Source organism: Natator depressus, chromosome 11, assembly GCF_965152275.1.
Source record: "Natator depressus isolate rNatDep1 chromosome 11, rNatDep2.hap1, whole genome shotgun sequence".
NCBI lineage: Eukaryota > Metazoa > Chordata > Testudines > Cheloniidae > Natator > Natator depressus.
Window position 1 is genome coordinate 25,308,169 of NC_134244.1, and position 22,034 is coordinate 25,330,202.

The window sequence follows — 22,034 nt, forward strand, 5'->3', positions numbered from 1 at the left end:
CACATTGGTGGATGTGCAGGTGAACGAGCCTCTGATAGCGTGGCTGATGTTATTAGGCCCTGTGATGGTGTCCCCTGAATAGATATGTGGGCACAGATAAGCTATTACCAGCAGGAGAGTGGGGTGGGAGGAGGTATTTTTTCATGCTTTGTGTGTATATAATAAGATCTTCTACACTTTCCACAGTATGCATCCGATGAAGTGAGCTGTAGCTCACAAAAGCTTATGCTCAAATAAATTGGTTAGTCTCTAAGGTGCCACAAGTACTCCTTTTCTTTTTGCGAATACAGACTAACACGGCTATTACTCTGAAACATAAAAATGTAGGACTGGCAGGGACCTCAAGAGGTTATCTAATCCAGCTGCCTGATCTGAGGCAGGATCAGGTAAACCTAGACCATCCCTGACAGATGTGTGCCTAAGCTGTTCTTAAAAACCTCCAGTAACAGGGATTCCACAACCTCCCTCCTAAGTCTATGCCAGTGCTTAATTATCATCATAGTTAGAAAGTTTTTCCTTATATCTAACCTCTATTTCCTTTGATAGAGGCTAAGCCCATTATTTCTGGTCTTACTTTCAGTGAAGATGGAGAACAACTGATCACTATCCTCTTCATAACAGCCCTTCACATACTTGAAGACTGTTGTCAGTTCTCGTCTCAGTCTTCTTTTCTCAAGACTAAACATACTCAGTTTAGCCTTTCCTCGTGGAGAAGATTTTCTAAACCTTTTCTCATATTTTGCTCCCTTCTGGACTTTCTCCTATTTGTCTGCATTTTTCTTAAAATAGGGCACTGAGAAGCGGACACAGTACTCCAGCTAGGACCTTGCCAGTGCCCAGCAGAGTGGGACATGAGGATCTTTTCCATGAATAATTAATTGCTGCTGTGTTAGAACACTTTGGTTCATGAGAGTCCACTGTCTCAGCACGAAAGGGGTTAATCATATTTATGGCACAATTTCCTGAAATATTTAGGTTTTTAGATTAAAAAGAAAGGTGAAAAAATAGCTTTCATAAGTGAACCATATCAATTACAAATGTTATTTTCTTTTTACCTTTGACATCTGAAGACAGATTACATTGACATAAAGCTAAAATCTGCAGCCTAATGAGGGTCTGAAATTGCTCAGCGTGTGCTAGCTGCTGCTAAATTATGCTGACTGTGCATTTGGAGCTAGAGATCAGAGTTTAATCAGGCTACTGAAAAATGACTTGAATCCAAGTTCAACTCTTGTTCTTCTACCATGGCAAGTCATCCTACCTGTTCCATAGTAGCTTTCATGTCATGTTAAATCCTATTCTGACATTTCTGAGCCCTGTTGTGGGGTAGGGAGGAAATGAAGCAGGGACAACTTCATGGCATACAGTGGAAGCATTCTTCATTATGACGCAGGATGGCTCAGAGCCAGCAAATGGGCGAAAACAGAATGGGGTAGTTTACTGCTGATCCTGAAAAAGAGCAGCGTTTGTTGCCCTCCAATATTATGCCCCATATCATAGCACACACAAAGGGGTTGAGGGCCTTAATATGACCCCGACTGACAGTCATCTGCCCTCACAGGTACAAGATCAAAATCCCCTTTTACTACTTGCCTGAGCACTGGATTAGAATCCCACCCTGCTGCCACGCAGTTGTGCTGGGAGAGGGAGAGAGGTTTCCACAGGGAAGATCCTCAGCTGGTATCAATTGTCATATCTTCATTGAATTGACCTCAATGGAACTATGATGATTTATATAAGCTGATGATCTGCCCCCAGGTCATGTTCCCAGAATGCTTCATTATACTGAGCAGGAATTGGCTTAGCTGAGAATATATGTAGTGTTTCTTTAAAACTCCATCAGGAAGCAGGGCAGGAGAATGTTCTGAGCAGAAGTTTTACAGTAATGTGGAAAGAGATAGAGGAGCTTTCAGGATCATACTCTTTTCCATATAATAATAAAAGGTCCTTGTTCCGTGTCCAAAGGAAGTGACTCCCTAATTATTTACTGCTGTCACATCAGAATTTATAAGGTCAGACTGTTTCTGGCTCTAATACAGGTGCAGATGGTTGAGGATACAAGAACCTTCCCCTGACCCTCTCCTTGCAAAGAGCATGTACAATACCCATCCTTTCACTAGGGGAACACACGCCAGTGTTGCCACCCCTCGAGATTTTATTACCAACTTTGAAATATCTGGTATTTTTCTTAAAGCCCCAGCTCCTGGAGTCTTGATGTTGTGTGAGAATCCCAGTTTTCATTTTTTTAAAAAGCAAGTTTCTAGACCTCATGGTTGTGTGGAAAAGGTATAAGAATGGAGTACAAGGCTCAGAAGTCAAAAAAGAAAAAAAAAAAAGAGAGAGAGACCCCAAATTATTATTTTTAAGCCAATCTGATGATTTTGGGGGCCTGCCTCAATATTTTTGGAGACTGCTCCCTCATTATGTTGTTGGGAGAAATGGAATGGAGAGGAGGCAGGGCCATTTTGCTGGGTCATGGATCCTCCATTCCCTCATCTTCTTTGCAATGACCTCGAGATGTGGGCAAACTGCATCCCACAGGCCACATCCGGTTCGCGGGACCCTCCTCTTTTTCTCTAGGGCGTGGAAGCAGCAGGAGCCACGATCTATCTCCCGAAGGAGGCGGATGCGGGATCGAACAAGGGCACCCTGGGCCCGATGGTCCTTGAGCTCCTCCTGCTTCTCCCAGCACACCCCGCCGAGGGATGGATCTTAGAGCTGGAGAGGAGTCTGGCCGCCAGCCCCAAAGACCTCCCATTCCAACTGCCCTATCACTGCATCCCTCCATCGACTGGCGCCCCGGGTGTAGTCATGGCAGAAGAACCGGGTGCGCACCTTCCCCAGATCCCACCATCGCCGCGCCAAGGGAAAGGCACGCCGCTGCCCTCACCACACCAGCCAGAACTCCCGGAAGGACGCCACGAAGCCCACATCTTCCAACAAGCTGTTGTTAAAATGCCAATGGGCCGGCCCCGGCCTCTCTGCGCAGAGAGAGACCGTCACGGTGGCTAAATGATGATCGGAGAATGGGGCCGGCCGGATGCTGGAGGAGTGGGCCCGTGAAAGGTGGAAATGTGATAAGTAGATGAGGTCCAACTGGGAGTAGCGCCACCGATGGGCCTCCACCCAGACAAAAGGTGAACGTCGAGATGTCGTCTGGGTGGTGGTCGCGCCAGACGTCCACCAGGGAGTGATGGTCGACTATCTCCCGGAGGACGTCTGCGGCAGCCGGGCACTGCTTGGTCCCGCTCTTCGAGGGTAGTATTAAAATCCCCACCCAGGACCAGGCACTCACGAGGATCCTAGGTGCCGAGGAACACGGACGCCTGCTGAAAGAAACACAGCTGCTCCGGGCCCGATGTCGGGGCATAGACGTTGACAAGATTGACCACGCGCCCCTCCATATGGACCCAGAGGTGCAGCGGGTGGCCCGGCACAGCCTCTGCAACCCCCAGCACCTTGGGCCATAGGTCGCGGGAGAACAGGGTCGCCACTCCAGCTGTACGAACTGTGAGATGGCTAAAGTAGACCCTGTCCCCCCATTCCAGCCGCCAGCTATTTTCGGCAGCCGGATCCGTATGCGTCTACTGCAGGAAAACCACAGAGTACCCCCCCTCCCGAAGGAAGGGGAGCACCTGGCACCTGCGGAGACCCATCCTACAGCCCCGGGTGTTCAACGTTGCGATGGTGAGAGGTGCCATGAGGAGGGCTGGGGGGGGATCCTCGCCGGCAGGGACGCTCGCGGCTCTCAACGGGCCGTGCAACAATCTGTGACCTACTCCCTAGGTGAGTAAGGAGTCATGGAAGAGGCAGACCCACTGGTAGGCCACGGCAGCCTGCTTCCCGGTCCTTTTACCCTCCCCCATGAGGGCCCTCGTGGCCCGGAGGATTTGAGGGAGAGCGAGCTGCACCTTGTTATGGGAGCCCCGGACGTCCTCAAGGAACTCCCGCAGCTCCTCTCGCAGCGTATGGGGGGCCAGGGTCACTAGCCCCCAGCTTTCCTCCGGAGGGACCACTGACACAGCCCCGTGGCCCACCGAAACAGGCAGGCAAGGGGTGGACCCCCAATGTGGTGCCCGATGGGCTGGCGCCACGCAGCCCCCCTCAAACCCCAGCTTGATTGGGGGCAGCGGAGGGAAGATAGCAGCACCTGGTGAGTCGGGACTGGGAAATAGAGAGGCTGCTCCCTGGGGGCAATCCTCTAGGAGTGAGGAGATGATGGCCCCAGGGGTGGCAATGATATCACGGGAGGTGGAGGGGACAGGGACGGGGTTGACATCAAGGGCAGGGCAGGGGTCCAGAGTAGGAGCAGGGCAGGGGTCGGGTGCAGAGTCAGGGAGAGGGGCAAAGGCAGGATCCTGGGCCCCAGTAGCCAGGCTGCTGGGAAATGGCCCCTCTCGATCGAGCTCAGGGAGCTGGGGGCAGGGAAGGGGGCCCTCCATGACACTGGGCTCCAGCACCACGGCCAGCATAGTAGCCACAGCATCTTCAGTGGGTTCCCTGCCCGGGTAGGAGGTCGGTCACCCCATGCCCATGAGGGTCGAAAGGGCAGGTAATAGGGCGGCATTGGGAAGGAAGGGAGGGACGGACGGAAGTCAGGACCAGGTGGACGCCCAGGTCGTCCAGCGGCTCCAGGGGTACGAACACGCCCCCCACCGCCAGGCCCTTCTCCACCGCCTCCTGGGCGGCGGCCTCTGATGCCAGGAAGAAGACCACCTTCCCGTACATTTTGGAGGCCGCCACAATGGCCGTGGCCCCCACCACCCTCACCAACACCCACACGTACGTCTCCTCGTGGGGCGAGGCGGGTACCAGGAGGCAACGGACGCCGTGCTTCCTGGTCATGGTGGGAAAGGGGCCCCGGCCGCTATAGCTGATAGCGGAGGCGGTGGGCGGGAGAGATGATGTAGCGGCAGACGGAGGGACTGCCGCCACCTGGGCGTACGCCCTGGGGGCCAGGGGAGGGACACCCGCAGAGCTGATGGAGGGAGCAGAGGGGAGGGACGCCGCGGCCGGTGGCGGGGCCACGGCAGTGGGGGCAGCCCCTGCCATGGAGCACCTGGTCTTTTTGGCAGGGCCCTTCTCCTTACCCTGGCCCTTCCCGCCGGCTGGGGGGGCTTCCCCAGAATATGAGGGGGTGAGGGACATGGCAACAGCGGAGGTCACCCCGGTGCCCGCTGCTGCCAGCGCCCCGGCGGGGGTGGTGGCAGGTGGTTTGGCAGCAGCAGTTGAGGTAGAGGCTTGGGGGGATGATGGAGGGGCAGGCGGGGGAGGGTTATCTAGGGCTGCTGGAGGGGCCTGACCCGTCGTGTCCCCCACCATAATGAGCGGGGAGGGAGGGGAAAACACCAGAGAGAGGAGGGAAAAGGGGAGGCAGGTCAACCACTCCTCCCCGCTAGGCTGCAGGCAGGGGAGGAGGGCGCCAAAGGGGATGGGCTGGACAGGGGGGCTGTCAAGAGCTTGTGGGGGACAGTCACCGACTCAGGATAGGAATCCGGTTCCTCTAGCTGCACTAGGGGAGGGGGGTCATAACAATGTTCGGGGAGTGCAGTGAGATCGGGGCAAACTCAAACAGGGGAAGGGCACAAGCACATGGGAGGGGGCATGGGCGCACTGAGTAAGGGGCCAATCAGGGCAGGGGTACCACGTGGGGAGGGGGGAGAACCAGGCTGGAGGCAGGACAGGGGCGAACAAACAAAGGCTGCAGAGGAAAGAGGGCGGGGCAGGCAAACAGACTGAAGCCAGCGAGGTGCTGGGGTAAAGGGGAGGGCAAAAAGGCTGCAAGGGGCAAAATGGGACAAGTAGCAAAGGACAAAACTAGGGGCTTGCTGAAGGGGGTCAGTCCAGGATCGGGGAGGGGGGGGAAATCACATGTGCCCACGGGTGCTTGCAAAGTCAGTGCAGGCTGGCTGCTGCTTCAGGCCCAAAAGGTGGTGAAAGGGCACGTCAGGCCAAGCAAGCAGTGCAGTCCCAGAGGCCGGAGCTTGAGGCAGATGGTAAGTGTAGGGTGGTGGAGGGGGTTGGGGGGGAACACACAGATGGATTGGGGGGCAGGCTCCCCACCACACTCCCTGTGTCCCCATACACACAGTCAAAACCCCCACCACAAGAGCACAGTTCAAAAGTTACTCAGCCTTCAGGCCCCCTCCACAGTGGTCTGCAGAGTCCCCGTGCGCTCCCCCAGCAGCAGATGGCCTCATCCCCTCCTCCTTCAGGGTCCAGCAGCTCCCAGGCAGCAAAGGCAGCAGCAGCAGCTGCTCCAGGCAGCAGCCCGGTGGCCAGGCAGGCAGAGAGGACCCCTCACACGTGGTGTTGGTGGTGGTGGTGGTGTCCACAGCTGCAGTAGCAATGGCTGGGGTAGGGCTCCCTCACTCCCCCCCTCTGGGGAGCAGGCTAGCAGCACCCCGCTGTAGTTAGAGCAGTAGCAGCACCCAACAGCAGGGGAGTCCAGCAGCTAGTCAGCAACCAGGTAGCAGAGAAGGGGGGGTGGGTGGTGTCCAGCCCAGCCAGGGGAGCAGCTGGAGCGCTGGCAGTAGCAGCAAGAGCCCAAGGCCCAGCAGCAGGAGTAGTAATCTCCCTCCTTCCTCCAGGCCAGTTAGGTTCAGTAGAGTAGTCAAAAGCTGATCTACTGGTCACTGGATAAACAGTTTTCTGTTCCCTGAGTGACCAGGGCAGGGACTGCCCTAGAGCAATCAGGAAACCTGCCAGAACCAATTAAGACAGGCAAGCTAATCAAGACACCTGGAGCCAATTAAGAACTTTCTAGATTCAATTGTGGCAGGCAGGCTAATCAGGACACCTGGTTTAAAAAGGACCTCCCATCAGTTGGTAGTGGGGTGTACTAGGAAGTGAGAAGGTATGCTGCTGGAGGACTGAAGAGTGATCAGGCTTTAGGAGGAAGATTCTGCAGTGAGGATAAAGAAGGTGCTGGGGGGAAGGAGCCCAGGAAGTTGTAGTTGTCATGTAGCTGATACAGGGAACATTGTGGACAGCTGCTATCCACAGGGCCTTGGGTTGGAACCCGGTGTAGAAGGTGGGCCTGGGTCTATCTTCCCCTCCTCCCCGAATTCCTGATTCAACACAGGAGGAGTTGACCTGGTCTGTGAGAAACACCAGAAGGGAAGGCCTACATTGAAAAGGGATCTGCCCTGTCCCCAGCCCACTTAGTGGGACACTGAGGCTGTGGGGATTGTTCTCTGTTTGCCCCAGGCTGACCAGTGATGAGGTTAGCTGAATGGATGGCAGGTTTGAGCCATTAGCAAGAAGGGCTGCTGTGAATCTCTGAGGCAAGCAAATCTGCCAATAAGTGCAGGACCCACTGAGGCAGAGGAGCAACTTTGTCACAGTATGCACAATACACAAAATTAAATACCTTGTTATAAAAATGTATTTGTTGCCATATAGGGTCCCTCTGTCCCATCTTATATATATGTATCCTAATTTTCCTCTAGGTTTGGAGGAAAAACTAAGCAATTTTAGTTTTTCACAGTGCATTAGACAGATGCTATGGCTGATATCTTGCTCTTTCTACCCTCCAGATCCCCATGGTGTATTATAATAGACTGCTTCAAACACCTCTGTGGGGTAGCTGGGGCACAAAGTAATACAGACTTCTGTAAATTTTTAGCCTCCATCTTTCTGTGCCTTGCTGTTTAAGAGCTTTGCTAAATCAAGTTCTAAATGCATTATCTAGTAGTAAAAAGTGGCTAGGTATAATATTTATGGATAAGGATATTTTTATATTCTATATTTATGCAACAGTAATCAAATACAGGGCATTTTCTGGGAACTAATAAGCAGTCTGAAAGAGCTGATGATCTCAGGCCCATCTGAGGGTCATTAACCCCAGCTGGACACTACACAGATGAATACCCTCCACGGAAGTTATTACTGCTATTATATGCTAACAATAAAAATACAGGCATATGGATTTTTATATGTATGATGCAATTCAAAACTGCAATAATTGCATAAGATATTTCTAGAGAATTAATGACCTATATATTACCCAGTTATATTGCTTGAATCATCCCTTAAAATTCCATTCAATTTATAATATTTCTTAATCAATTCTATTTAAAAAAATCTTGTTACTATTTGCCAATGTAATTTACACAAAAGGGAAGAGAGCAATTTAAAGCAGGTAGGTGTAAGTAAATTATCCGTGTGCTCTGCTCATTATCTCAAATACTCTATCATATGGATTGTACAAAATGCAAAGTTCCATACTGCTTTCATTATAAAACTGAAATATGGTTGGTGATACAGGGGAGTGAGTGGATCCTAGTGTCAGGGGATAAATTGGAGCGGTCCAGCACCAGCTCTAAATTATACACTAATTTTGTTCTTTTTTAATTACTTTTCTGTTTTGGGAATGTGGAACACAGTGAATGTAATTTACTTGTTTGGGCAAGTTATGGACCTTTACTGGTAATCCCCACCTACTTTGTCTGATGCACATACACACCCTTGTGCTTCTTTAACACTTCATGAGATGCCTGGGACTTTTCAGATGGCAGATACCCAATTTTACATAAGGTAAACAAAACAGCCACAGTATGCAACTCTTATTTAAAATTATGTTAAAAGCTAGGAGTGCAAGCAAAAGTAGGCTATGGCCTTATGAGCTGGAGAGAGAAAATAAATCACTTTCACAAGCAAGGAATTTCTGAGATGAAGCCAGCTCCTAGGAAATGGCACCAACACCAAGTAAGAACACTTTATGCTCTGTGTGTGTTGGGGGGGAGCTAATGCCTGAATAACCAACTCCTCTAAACGTGCATGCTTGTCATGCAGCTAACCTGCAGCCACTGTTGCAAGGTATTTGGGAGCAACAGTTGTTCACTGCTACTCCGTTACACAAGGTTTCAGTCAGATGGATCCTCACTGTGGATTTTGAGGGCTCAAGCAGCATTTAACTGGTACGCAGGCACTGTGAGGGCCACTTGCACAGGGATGAATCTCAACCTGTGTGCAGTAGGTTGATAGAACCACATTATGTTCTCTACTGGAGCTACAGAGAAATACCACAGAGATTTCTTCTCTGGCATTCAGGGATTATGGAATCCATCTGTGAGGAGTTTCCATTGCTTTTGTCCCCTTGCACAGCAAGCATGAAGGCCAAGTTTTTTTTCAAGCTAAGAGCCTGAAGTTAGGTTTCGAAATCCATATTCAGGCAACTAAATCAGTGGCCAACTAGTGTTGTTGATAAAATAATCAATTGTTCATTTCATTGTCCAATGGAAAAATTAAAAACTTTTCAGTTTTTCTTATTGAAATGGAAAACAAAATATTGTTTAGGTTGATTTGAATTGATATTTTGTTTCAAACAACTATTTTTAAATGGAAGTTAATATGGCTCCCCTGTATTAAATCGGACAACACCAGATGGTTGACACCTGGCAAGAGTAGAGTATAGTGACTTTCTGAGGGAAAGCCCAGGCAGATATATTTACAGAGATGTATTTGGGATGGTTTTTGCATAGCAGTTGGAGACAGCATTTGCAAGGAGCAGCATATTTCCTAGAAATTTGAGCAGAGCTGCTTTGCTGGATCTTTGAAAGTGTGAGCATGTTGAAGCAGTTTTTAATCTGTCCTCTATTAAAGCATAAATAGGACTATGTGAAAAGTGTCAACGACAACAGATGAAGAAAGAGCCTTAGTTGATGTCCACTCATTTTATCTCTCTAGAATAAGTTAATCCCCTTAAAATTTACTATGGTATTTTCGCTTCGTTTCCTTGCCTTGGCATTCTAAATATTGGCATTTATAAGTCAGATGGTTGAGGCTACCTTCTGCAACTGGCATTAGAAAAAATCTGCCCAATGAGTATTCATAAATGCATTCCATTGGCTTAATACAGGGGTGGGCAAACTTTTTGCCCCAAGGGCCACATCTGGGAATAGAAATGGTACGGTGGGCCATGAATGCTCACAAAATTGCGGTAGGAGTGCGGGAAGAGGTGAGGGCTCTGGGGTGGGGGATGAGGAGTTTGGTGTGTAGGAGGGTGCTCTGGACTGGGACTAAGGGGTTTAGAGGGTGGGAGGGGGATCAGGGCTGGGGCAGGGGGTTGGAGTGTGGGAAGGGGTACAGGCTCTGGCTGGGGGTGCAGGCTCTGGAGTGGGGGTGGGGAGTTTAGGGTGCAGGAGGGTGCTCTGGGCTGAGATTGAGGGGTTCAGAGGGCAGGAGGGGGAGCAGGGCTGGGGTTTGGGGTGCGGGGAAAGGCTCAGGGTGCAGGCTCCAGGCAGCGTGTACCTCAAGCAGCTCCTGGAAGCAGTAGCCATGTCCCCACTGTGGCTCCTACGCAGAGCCATGGCCAGGCAGTTCCTGGCCAATGGGAGCTGTGGGGGTGGCGCTTGGGGCGGGGGCAGCATGCAAAGCGGAGCCCCCTGGCTGCCCCTACACATAGGAGCCAGAGCAGGGCCATGTCGCTGTTTGTGGGAGCCATGTAGAGTGGCCCCCGACTCTGCTCCCTGGCTAGAGCGCCAAAGCAGGGCAAGCCCCAGATCCTGCTCCCCAGCAGGAGCTCGAGGGCCAGCTTAAAATGGCTGGCAGGCTGGATCTGGCCCACAGGCTGTAGTTTGCCCACCCCTGGCTTAATAGCTACTTCCTGTGTCATAAAACCTTCCCACAGCCTTGGCAGCAATTTGTCTGTCTCTGAAGCTGGCAGCATCCTATCTGTGTCATGAAGACGAGAGAGAGAGAGAATCATAAAATGTGATGGGGGAGGGAGAGGAAGTCCACATCTTAGTGAAAAACCTTGTAAGTGGTTGGAAAAAGTTATTAAAAACATGTTGTTTTTGTATGGAGTTAGCGGGGGGGAAATAAAAATATTCTCCTGCTACCAAAATCCCCAGGCAACTGGTTATAACAGTAAGGACAAATAATTTTCAAGATTCAGAATTGGTGTAGATTTAAGATTTTTGGGTAGTTTGGGGCTATATCAGAAGTTCAATAGTTGGTGTGTGCATTTTTGTGTATACCGCACAGAGCCTAGCAGCAGTTGTGCAGAGCAGGTAATGGGCATTGCACTTTCCTTTCAAACTGGCTACCTAAAGCTGGCACATATTTAGCCTATAACCACAAGTAACTTAAATAGAATTTATTTTAAATGCTTCTCTAATTTCAGTGCTCAGTGCGTTCAGCCACAGCAGAGTTCCTGAGCAGACAGCAAGGCACCTCTCCTTAACTTAGTTAGTCCCAAAGAAAAAAAGAGGAAATGAGAAGCATCTTTCAGTTGCATGCTGTCACCAATTCCATTCCCTAGAATGACACAATTCATTTTGTCATTTCATCAGTTTCCAAAGCATGGTAAATGCCCATGCAGCCTACAGTAAAAGGCCCAGCAGTACTGCTTACTGTGGTACTGCTACAGAACAAGGAATGTAGATGGGGAGGAAGAAGGGAATGGAACTGAATGTGATGTTGCCACTAGAAAATACTAAAACTAGAAAGATGAACAGTCAACCACCTGCTAAATACAATGGGCAGGATACTAGGGGTAGCCAACTGAAGCATCTTCCTCCAGAAAACAAGCTAACAGCTGACTCAGGCCTAAGGGTATGGTCACATGTCCTGTACAGAAGATGAAATCAAGGCCAAAGGACCCCCCCAAACCAGCCAAAACCTGCTTAGTTTTGTGCCTAGCCTAGAACTCCTCAGAATTTATTGAGCTTCAAACTACTAGATGAATCTTGGTAATTTTTGCTTTCACTTGAAGCTGTCTGGGACATTCCATTTCATGAAGGATTTTGAGATTGAAAATTATGGCTTCACTTTGATTCAAAATGAAACCCCAAAATTTCAAAATTCTCCACAAAAGAGTTTTTTTAAAAGTCATTTCAGATCAATCCAAATGTTTTGTTTTGATTTTGACATTGCCAGAACTTTTCCATTTTTCTCCAGAATTAAACTTTGGCAGAATTAGTACGATTTCACAAAGCATTTAGATTCCAACAGAATTGCATTTTCCTACAGAAAATGGTTCCAGCTAAGATTTTCCAACCAGCTCTTGTTTCAGGTTTGCCAGGGAAGCTGCAGCATTGACTCTTGACTACAGTGAAACGGGTGGTGTAATTTCTAGCTCAGGTGGAAGTACACATGCTAGCTACAATCGAGCTGGTGCGCTAAAAAAGTGTAGCCATGGCAGCTCAAGCAGCAGAGTGGGCTACGCACTCCAAGTACAATCCCATCTGAAACCCTAAGTACATAGTTAGGCAGCCAGCCCATCCAGGCACCTGTACCTACGCATCTATTCAGCCCATTAGCTTGATCAGAGGAGCACAGGTATGTAATTTCCCATTTGGGTAAACATCTCCAGCTCCAGAATAGGCATACCACAGTAATGGGAGTCTCCAGTTGCCCAGCCTGTTAGTAGGTGTAAGCTGCAGGTTAATTACTGCTCATTCATTGGGGCAGGTGTTGCTAACCAGTCTCTGTCCTGAATATAAGCAAGGTGGGAATTGCCCTCTGACAGAGGAAGCCTGGCTTTCACTCACAGGACATGAAGGAAAGGAGGTATATACAGAAAGCTTATACTGAAGTTCATCTATTTTTTAAATCACTTTTTGTAAATTAGACTAGATCTCAGGAAGGTTGAGTACACTGTGTATCAAGTGTTAAGGTTCACAGAGCTAGATCTACAAAGAGCCTTAGGGCTTGTGCGTATGAGGACATCCAGGAAAATTAATCCAAAGTAACTAAAGGTGTGAATTTGAAGCTGATTCATTAAGCCACATTAAATCCCTGTGTGAATGCTGTTGTTCAGCATTATAGTGGCCTTAATTGAGTTTAGTTTAATTTACGCACCTGAAGTCAGTGGGTACATATTCACCACAGCTCAGCTATGCCTCCGCTCCAGCTTTCTGCACTAACCGGGTTGCATTGCTATTTATAATTGCACTAGCTCAATGAGAGTTACTCTGAGTATGTGTACACAAGTGGGGAGGGGAAATCGCACCCCAGCTCATAGTGTAGATATAGCTCTAGGTACCACTGAGATCCTGAACCCATCCCCCTACTCAACTGCTGCACAACCCTGGAGGCATCTAAATTCCCTAGTTACTTGAGTTCCTGCCACTGAGCTTGCACAAAACTGCTAAAGAGCTGATGTTGCTGAGATGTTCAGAACCAGGACTTTCACGTCCTTGGTGAGTGCCCTAGCCACCAGGCAATTGGCTATTCTGGGGTGGGTGTCTCCTGGTAGAGTTCCACTTCATATAAATACTTGAATATTCATTGGGCCAGAGAAAGCAACAGCACTGTATAGCTTAGTGGTCAGGCTATGCCATGGGATGTGGGAAATTCAAGTTCAAAACCCTGCCCCAAAGCAGGGATTTGCATCTGGGTCTCCTCCATCCCAGGTGAGTGCTCTAATCATTGAGCTATTGACTATAATGGGGTTGTGGTCTCTCTCATATGGGGTGGGAGGGGTCATGAGAAAGGACTGACCTGACTCAGGCACTTAACCCTAATAGAGGGTGCACAGCTGAGAGTCCCCAGCAGACAATGGCATCTCCTTCCATCCCAGAGTTAGGCACCTAACTCCCTTTGTATTCGCTACTCGTTAGCATTTCCTACTGCTTAGCCTAAGCAGCTCACCACTGACCTTGCCAGCTTCTGTGAACCCCATTCTTATTCACCAAACTTCCCCCCCATACATTGTATAGGGAGCATAGGTGCTGCTGTACCCCCTGTTTTGGTTTCTATCATACATAGGGTTTACAGTTTGGTTCAATGGCTCTCAGCACCTCCACTACATAAATTGTTCCAGCACCCTGCTAGGGAGTCTGGGCATCTAATTCAAAGCTGAGGATTCCACTGGGCGACAGGGCACTTAAACTTTAGGCATTGCAACTCTGAGTGTTGTGGATCTAGCCCTCAGTATAACACTTGATTTTACTGCATCCTTCACCTGTCTTATGTATTTAGACTGTAAACTCTTCAGGGCTGTCCCTTACTACGTTGCCTCATTCTCTTTGGGGGTTACTATTAGAGTGACCAGACACCAAATGCGAAAAATTGGGATGGGGTGGGGGGTAATAGGAGCCTATATAAGAGAGACCCAAAAATCAGGACTGTCCCTATAAAATTGGGACATATACAAATAAAAGAATGAGGAGTACTTGTGGCACCTTAGAGACTAACAAATTTATGTGAGCATAAGCTTTCGTGAGCTAAAGCCCACTTCATCAGATGCATGCAGCGGAAAATACAGTAGGAAGATTATATATACAGACACAGAGAACATGAAAAAATGGGGGTTGCCATACCAACTCTTAAGACCAACTGATAAAGGCTATTATTAGCAGGAGAAAAATAATACAAATAACTCTCAGGAAGAAAAAATATCAGCAGTTACAGCATGACGCATGTGCAAATTGATTTACTCTTGCAACACTAACAGGAGATTAGTGTTCTGTTGTAATTATGTCTTCCATATACAATGGAAGTAAATATAAAGGGCCTGTTCTTTCTCTCACACTAGTTTTATACTGGTAACTCCACTGACTTCACTTCTGATTTACACAAGAAGAGGAGAATTGGACACATTGTATTCTGCAGAATCACACAGGAGCCTAAAACCAAGGCTTGTCTACATGACCCTGCAGTTTGGACTATCCGGGCATGAATTGTAGCATGCACCAAAGTGCTGCACTATAATTGCCCTGGGTGGACACAGCTTGCACAAACTAAAAGGTACTTATGTCATTTTAACATGGTCCTGTTTGATGAGTTGCTTAATACACAATCAATTCCTGCCATATCTATCACATCTATTGCCTAATTAAGGTCTTGTGAATGAGTGGAATTTCAGTATAGTAACACTACAACAATAAACTGCAATCTAAAACAAATACAAAATAAAACTACTAAATAGATATTACAGCTTTGATAAATTCTATTGCCACAGCTGTTTCAACCCTATCATTAAGAGCAATGAACCAATCTCAGTTACTAATACTTTAAAAATATTACTTAGTATGTATTTTGTGTTTTAACTTTTGATTTGTTTTAATATGCATAATTATAGTAATTGTCTCCTAAACTTATTCCACAGAAATCAGTGTATGCTGGGGTTTAGTCTAGTTATAAAGGATTAGTCAAGTTCTAGAGAAAGGCCATTTATATTTTGGGTTTATATTTCTGAATCTTTCATGTAGTTCAGATCAAGTGATAGACTTCTTTTCATTATCTCACTGGGACATTATTGCTGGCTTAAGTGGACTGCTGACCTAAAAAAAAAAAAAAAAAAAAGACAGTTGTAGAAATTCACTGGAAGGGCCTGTAAAAATTTTTGCACAGAAGGATAAAATGGCAAGCACAGACAATATCTTGGGTTTAATTCAGCAGTACTCAGCACTCTTCAGACAAAGTTTCGCAGGGGGCTCTAGCAGTAGTCTAAACTTCTGTGGATGTCAATGTGTAATAGCCAAGAGTAGAGTTATGCCTATGAAAATATCTCAATAAATGAAGTTTTGTCATAAATAAAATTTCAGGGTAACAGCTGGGTTGCAGAGAGAGAGTTCAAGTGTAGTTTGCTGTGTCAGTTTGTTTTGCTGAGTAAGTTAGGACTAGTCATAGTCTACATTTAGGAAGGTTACGGTGAATCAACTAAGGGTATGAAGTCAACACACATAAATTAAAGAGCACTTAACTCTCCAAAGAGGATTACTTACAACAAACTTAGGCCACTTTACTCCTGAGAGAGAGCACCCACATGGGTCTTTAATTTATGCACATGGACTTTAAAGTGTAGTTGATTCACCTTCATTTTCCTGCTCTCAGTGTAGAGATGGCCTTAGATCTTCCGGGTTGAATCTCGTGCATAGCATACAACAGAAAAAGTGAAACCCTGCAAGGTGCTGAGTGCCCACACATGCCACTCATTTCAAAGGAGCTGAGAGCGCTCAGTGCCTCGCTGATTTAAATTTCTCATCAGTAACTCTTGGTGTCACAATCTGGAGACTTTAGAAGATACTGGGAGGGGAAAAAAAAAATCCGTAAATTGCTAAACCAGTTTTCAGGCCACTGGCTCTTTTCGGAAACAAAAAAATGCTACAATTAAGGCAGAGGGTGTGCATCAATTGGAGTTCATATCCAGAAATTGTATTAGTTTCCATAAAATAATTCTCCCATATGAAAAACCCCTCAAAATGTGAAAGCCTAGAAATGAACCACAAAGCGATGCAGCCACTTCACTAATGCCATATATTCTATTTTACTATCACCCCACTCAACTAAGCTATTTCCCTTAGCTGTGTTCCGAAATACATGTATACATATTTATTTAATTAGAATTAAAGATTTCAAAATTAATTTAGTCAGGCTGCAATAGCATATGCCAGAGTTCCATACTTTGTCGGCTAGTGTGATATTTTGATTGAGTACCAAGCTGTTTCTATGAGTCAAAAGGAAAACATTATCTTTGGGGTTATGGAGTGTGTTATATAAGGTGCTTTACATTTATGTAAGTATTGCTATGTTTACCATAATGTTTTCTAATATGTTTACTGCATTTTAAATTAAGTAATAAGTTACTATTTTAGAGTTATAGCATACTGGAGATTGTAAAACCCCATCTTGTTATCAAAGTATCTATCTCCAAGTTAAGTGTTCTTATCTTCATGCATATTTATGCTCAACATAAGGAGGAAAGTTAAGGTTGGGTAGGGAAGTGTAACTTTCCTCCCACATGCTAAAGCATCAGATAGCAACTGATATAGTTTCTGATCGCAAGAACTTGGAGGAGAAATGTACAAAAAACTGTCAGGATGAAAAGTAAAGCATCTTGTTGAGAAGCATCCCCTCCTGTTTAACTACCAGTTTGTTTCCTACATAGTTTTCCCCTTTTCAGTTGTTTCTTTCTCAGATTGACTGGCACTTGATGATCACTGCTGATGTCAATTATCTACTGCTTTTTCAAAATTCTCTCCTATCACTGCATGCACTCTTTTCAAACTTGAGTTTGATATTCAAGATAGGCCTAAATCAAAACTCCACATCCAAACACCCTGGAATTTTTTTTTGAGGGGAGGGGTTGGTATAGAAAGAGGGGCAGGTTCAAAATGTAAACCCTATCTTTTTTTTCATAGATTTGCCCATCATTATTCCTAATGAGTACTGATAAACTTTGTACAACAACACAGTGCAGCATCATGTTTTCTATATATGTCACATGTTGCAGTAAACTATTTCAGGAATGCTTAAGACAATATTTATAAATATTAGGACTATCTGTTGTATCAATCCAGCTGTAAAGCCAGGTAGCTTAATTAGCATGGGGGACTTCAATTTCTGTAACATAAGCTAAAGGTCTCAAGCAGCCAGCACTAAAACAACCTTGAAATTTCTAAACATTATAGATCATTTCCTAATGCAAAAATTGTTGCAACCAATATGTGGAATTTCTATATTAAACTTTTTTGGTTAGAACAAGGAGCAAATGATCACAGAACTAAAAGTTAATGGTAGCTTAGGTGCAATTGAGCATGACTTGATCATATTCATAATATGTGAAGCTGAATACAGTCTGGACCAGACCATATCAATTTGGTGCTTTAATAGGGCCAATTTCACAAAGCTTTAAACAATTATGAGCCAAATCATCTCGGAGAAAGAATTTAATCAGAAAAATGTGAATGATAATTGGGAATCATTTAAGAACACCTTATCAGATGCCCAAAGTCCACAGTTGAGGAGGAAGGCTGTGCTGGTTCCAAAAAAACTTGGTTTTGAGGATGAGTGAAGGCAGCTGTACAAAATAATATATAACAAATGGAAGAAAGGGTAAGGTGAAAGTAATGGATATAAATCAGAAGTTAGGAATTGTAGAAAATTGATAAGGGAAGCCAAGGGGGACAAGACAAACACTATGGCCAGCAGTTTTAAAGATAGGGTTTTTTTAAAAAAAGATATTAGGAATAAAAATAAACCTGACAATGGTATTGTTTCATTACTAGATAGACATGGTAGAATTATGATCATCATCATTTTGGAATCTGTGAATCTATGAACTGGGACTTCAACTGTCCAGGGCTCAGAAAAAAATATATAATTGTTAAACACCTCCAAAAATGACTAAAAATAGCTTTCTAAACATTAAAAATGTCTTTAAAAAAACAGTAAATCAGGTCCTTTTGAAGCTAGAAGAGAATATAATGGGCCTCATTGCAAAGCTGGGAGTCTCACAATTCCAATGGGATACAGCTCCTTGCCACAAGTCTCCACTTTGTCCAAGCTGCACAGTGAAGCTGTTGGAGGAATGGAGCAAATTGCAGCTCTCTGATCCATAGCAATGCACTCTGGGTAAAAGTTAGAGAAGCAGAGAGCCTACTCTAACTTCCACCATTGATAATGACATTTACACCGTAGAGGAACTCTGCTCTGCCATGCCCCTGCTTTTCCCCCCAGAATGCCCTCTCCTGCCCCTTACACTGAGAGAGGGGGCAGCTTCCACCAAGTGGAATTCAAGATAGAATTCTCCACCAGTTTTCCCTCGTGGAAACACTCAGTTCACCATGAGCTGAGTGTCTCCACAAGGGAAAACTGGTGGAGGATTCATCTTGCACTGCTTACATGGCACAAAGTGGTCTTTTTTTTTTCCCCTAGGCCTATAGGGTCACAAGATATCAGACTTTAAAGCCATGATATTTAGAAAAGCAGTCACTGTCACAAACCCAGCACTTGTGCTTCTCTTGGGCTTTCAGGAAGGGGTAATTTGGAATGTGGGGAGCAGGGAGAGAAGATGAATCCATGTCTGTGGCAGGTTGATTTAAAAAATAAATAGTAGCTGTGTGAAGCTGCTCAGTGGTTTGGAATGCGAGAGCAGATCCTGGAGGGATGGATTATATCAGGCAGGTGGAGTTCTCCCAGGTGCACAACAGATACATGTACTACATGGCTCTTCAGTTTGTCACATGGATATCACTCCCACAAGAGTGTGTGGGAGAGAAACAGCTAGCTAATGTTTTGTTCCTTTTGAGTCATGTATGATTAAGTCAAAGCAAAACTCTATTGAACATTCAATATTTATCAGATCATTCTGTTACTGCTGAGCCAGGAGAGGAAAATGAGCCAGGAAGAAAGAAATATTCATTGTGTTCCCATTTGGTTTACTCCTTAGTATTTCCTCTGGGAACCTGCCCTCACAGTTGAGAAATGCTGCCTTATGTCTCCCACAAGTCTACATCTCACCGCTGGCTACTGGTTTCCTAAAGAATAAATACATGCTGCAGCAAATAAATCCATTTATAAAAGGTTTATTCTGTTAACCAGTGTACATGACAATGAATCTGTGTATTACCTGTTTTGAATTGTCACGGAAGTGATCGGCACAGAGCACTGGAACCGCTTCAAGTTTATACAAAACTCACCTCACATAAGTCAGAGTAGTCAACAGAAAAGTCCAGTAGTCATTTTGTGGCTAATAATTACTTTCTTTTAAAAATCATTTTGTGAACATTGGATGGAAGATGATGCACAAATGCAAACTGTCAGTTTAAGTCCCAGTCTGAAATATATTCTAGTGTAAACACCTCATTTGCTGGCCTATTTGCATTGCTTTTAGTCAAGTTTAATCATACTGATTATTCATCTATTGTTTTTGGCAGGGGCAGGCAGGTAAATAAGCTCTGAATTATTTTTGCATAGATTCTGGCAAGTAGTGGCATTTATTTAAACATCTTAGAAAAGCTAAAATCACTTTCATGCCAAGCTATTAAAATTTAAAAAAAAAATCTGAAAGTGTAATGCCTTTTCCCTGCATTTGCTTGAATGTAATACATGTGATTAATAGATTTTAGGTACAGAAAATAAATGAATGTAAGTGATGGTGACCTTTGATTTCCATATTAAAGCTCCTAGAATCAATTGATGTATTTTACCAAAGGTGCATATTGTAGCACGTAGACTAGATGCTTCCATAATGAATCTTAATCTTTAACATGAGATATTCTTTTGAGAGAAGGGACTTGCATTACCAAGTATGAATAAAGAGAACAGTAATCATAAAAACTTGACTGCTTTTTTTTGGCTTGTTATGAAAGATCTTAGTTTTCAAAGGAAGGACTGGCATGGGAAGTAGGATATGCTAACAAAAGTATCAAAAAAGACATGAACAAGTAGCTCTGTGCTTTTATGTCACATCCCATTTTCAAAGTTCATGAAAAATGCTTCTATATTTGTAGTTTTACTGTGAAATCAGGACTGTGATTGAAGGGAGACAGAGCCAACATGTAGGAAGTGAGATATTGGCAGGCTCTCCCCCTCACTTGAAGACAGGAGAAAACAGCTAACATTTTACTCTGTATCTCACAACTGAGCAGCTCCCCTAATTTTGTGGCATGAGAGTCCTCTATAGAGGACAGCTCCATCCCCTCCATTTGGAACAAGATTTGTTTTCACCTCAAAAGTTTATAGTTGAGGACCTGTAAGGAAATTTGGAAATGTAGCTGTACCCAGCTGTGTGTGGTGCACATAGCTTTTCTCAAGTAGAGGAACATTTACCTGTTTCCATTCTGGCATGCCCTCCCCCCCCCCAACTCAGACAATGGTGTAAGTGGAAAGGGTGCAACACCAACCTGACATTTTCAAAACACACCAAGATAATCTATTAAAAAAGAGTGCCATTGTAATGATGCACACTCACCACCAGGGCACACCCTCATCTAAGGGCCCAAAGTTAAGTTGGTTGTCATCTCCTTTGCCCCCTGCAGGACATCTATCTTTGTGCCTTGCTCCAGCTGATAAGGCTCATCCAAACCCCTTCCAGAGTAACACAATGTCCAGGTGCAGTCCCAAAGATTCAACCAATCCTCTGGATCTTGTGTGCTACCCTTCCTAGGGTTCCATTGCCTTTCCCCATCCCTGACATCAAGCATTGTCCTGCACACCTTAAAGCTTCCTGAGACTCTAGCCTCCAACAATCTCTGTTGCTTTAGCCATTCACAGAAGCCAGCCTTCCTGTCTCCTCCCTGTGGCTTTCTTCACTTCCCTGAACTCTCCCAGAATATGTAAAAGGCCCAGGTGCCTGCTGAGTTATCACCTGATCCTTCCTTAGTCCTGCCTTCTCTGGCTGACAAGTAGTTTCACTTCACCTGGACAGTAATTAGGTATGTGATTAACTGGGGCTTTCACCCCTTCACAGCTAGTATTAGGTCCTGTGGTTACTTAGCATTAGACAGAGATTTGTGCCATGAAGTACATATCTAAATCTGGATTCAGATCCAAACTTACCCAGAATTTGAGAGGCATGAGATTGGATTCAGTGTTCCAGTATTGACCCATCTCTAGTACATCTTAAAGGATCAATTCTTATGTTAGAATGTTGACAACATCTCTATAAACTACTGAGAACAAGAAACAAAATCTACTCATAGTTGCACAGGTGCAACGGAGCAGAACTTTGCCAAAGTTGAGTTTTTAAAAAACCCTAAGGTATGTTACTCAGGATATGGTGGTACTGCATTCAAGCCAAAGTGAATCTAATCTAAGTAATGATGTGTTGTCATTTATGCTACTAACTTTAAAGTATTTATGGCTGTTAAGACAAACAGTCAAATTGTTTGAAAATTCTTAGACCCCTTACTATGAAAAGAAATTGAGAAGATGTAATAACTGGAACAGCTTCTCTAGTAATGACTCCTCCATAATAGATGTAGTTTCAGGTGAAAAGGAGAGAGGTGAGGCTTTTAGGTTCTTTAACAAATTTTAAATTTATTTTAGACATTCATAAGTTATTGTTGGGAAAATATTTCAGAAATATTCTTCATAAAGCAGCTTGTATTTAGTTCACCATTCAGCTTTTCCTGTAGCAGTGATTGCCATTCAACTTTCTGGCTCTAAAATATTTTAACAGCTTCATAATGCAGGCAAAAATGTTATAGGTACATTATATACAATTAAACAAATATTATATATTTTATTTAAACAGCAAGGACAGCCAAATGCTTTTAATGGTGCAAAGATTTTGATGGAAAGCTGGACTAAAGTCCTAAAAATGAATGGAACAGTAACTAACACTTTGCAGGGCCAGA